General features: G+C 31.3%; 1 non-coding gene across 1 annotated transcript; it reads right to left on the reverse strand.

Moving 5' to 3' along the window:
• Positions 1-1,300: 1,300 nt before the first annotated feature.
• Positions 1,301-1,373, reverse strand: TRNAK-CUU (transfer RNA lysine (anticodon CUU)). Its single transcript has one exon. It is a non-coding gene; the product is annotated as a tRNA-Lys (tRNA).
• Between the last annotated feature and the right edge of the window lie 423 nt (positions 1,374-1,796).

Below are 1,796 nucleotides of genomic sequence, written 5' to 3' on the forward strand. Positions count from 1 at the left end.
CCAGGAGGAGATGACTGTGGTGGAGTGACGCTGGGAGTTCCAGGTTGAGGACCATGACGGTTATCAATTTTCTTGCCTCAACCCTGGTTGCCACGAGAGCGAGCATGATTTCCTGGGTGGCGGTTGCCTTGCTGAGAGATGTCTTCAGAAGGTCATTGTTATGTTAAGTGCATGGCAGAATGAGAACCAATGCTAGTCATTTTGGCCATACCAACTTCTTCCAAAGTGAGCATGAAGTGCGCTTGATAGAAGGAAGAAAGAGGATTACTCTGGTGAATCAAGGTAACGACATTGATGTAAGCTTATGGAAGAGCATATATCCGTTTAAGAATCAAATGGTGGTTGTTGACAGGAGAGCCAACATTCCTCTACTAGTTAGAGAGCATCTTAAGACTCCGACTGTAAGCAGACACATTGGAAAAATCCTCCATGTGAGTGTTAGAGAATTCTTGCTCGAGAGTGACAACTCGAGTCAAGCACAAGATCCCAACTATTATTCCATACTTTTGCCAGCTGAGCTGAGTTGACAATTGAATATCAATTTAATTATACTCAATAAATGTTAAAGTTTATCTATTTGAAGGTTTAAAACCTTCTTTAAAAGAATATATTTTTTTTAGAGTCAAAGATAGGACTTAGTCCGTCTTACCCTTAAGTCAATCCTTATAACTTAAAAGTTTAAAAATAACTCGATTAGATGAGATAAAGATAATAGTCTAATATAACATGAAATTTCACTAAAATTATAAGAAAATAATTAAAATAGTTAAGATGAAGCATATTAGGATTATAAAATCTTTCCATTAATATTAAAATATCTAAATATTATTAGTACTATTATCATTAAAATACGTTTCAAGACAGTCCTCTTTTGTTAACTTTTTTACTTTGAAAAGAAAAAAAATGGAGTCATCCAAAATTTATATATTTCCGATCTCTCTAGCTTGAATAAGTATAGAAATATATGTTAATAGTTTTAGATAATCATATCTCTAAAGAATTGTTTAGGTTTCGACTTTGATTTAAATTGTATATGAAATTTTTTATCGTAAAAAAATCAAATCATAATATAAATTTTTTTATCGTAAAAATCAAATCATAATATGAATTTTTTTATCGTAAAAATCAAATCATAATATGAATTTTTTATCGTAAAAATCAAATCATAATTTATGTCTACACCCAATAATTTTAGAAATAGGCCCGTTACAAATTGAAAACTGGACGTTTAAAAGATATAGATATAGGCCCAATAATTTAGTGCAGCAGATATTTTAAAAAATCGACTAAAAATATCAATCGCCCACCGTGGGGCTCGAACCCACGACCACAAGGTTAAGAGCCTTGCGCTCTACCAACTGAGCTAGACGGGCAACATGTCAAACTTTAGATAATCTCATATATAAAATTATTATTTTAATGGGTAAGCAAGAGGAGAATATTAGTAAAAAAATTTTTGGAAGGAACATAGCAAATCAATTCAAAACTTTTATATTTTGAACCTATATCAAAAGACATTTTGGTCCAAATATGCACAAAAATGTACCTAATTGCATTAACCTCCAACATTTAATAAACCTATGGACAATGTATTATATTGGATTATTGTGTACCTTAATTTTTAAGTCAAACGACATTAATACGGAGGAATTGCATCCATCTTTCGTCCACATAAATTAGGATACATCAAATCACTTATTTGATTAGAATTTTCTAGCCTTCATTTGAGAGATATTTGATATTCCACTAGTAGTTTTTTTCCAACTTTACCTAAATAAAACTAAAAGAAAATCAAG

The sequence above is a fragment of the Lathyrus oleraceus genome, chromosome 6, assembly GCF_024323335.1.
Source record: "Lathyrus oleraceus cultivar Zhongwan6 chromosome 6, CAAS_Psat_ZW6_1.0, whole genome shotgun sequence".
In the NCBI taxonomy this organism is placed as follows: domain Eukaryota; kingdom Viridiplantae; phylum Streptophyta; class Magnoliopsida; order Fabales; family Fabaceae; genus Lathyrus; species Lathyrus oleraceus.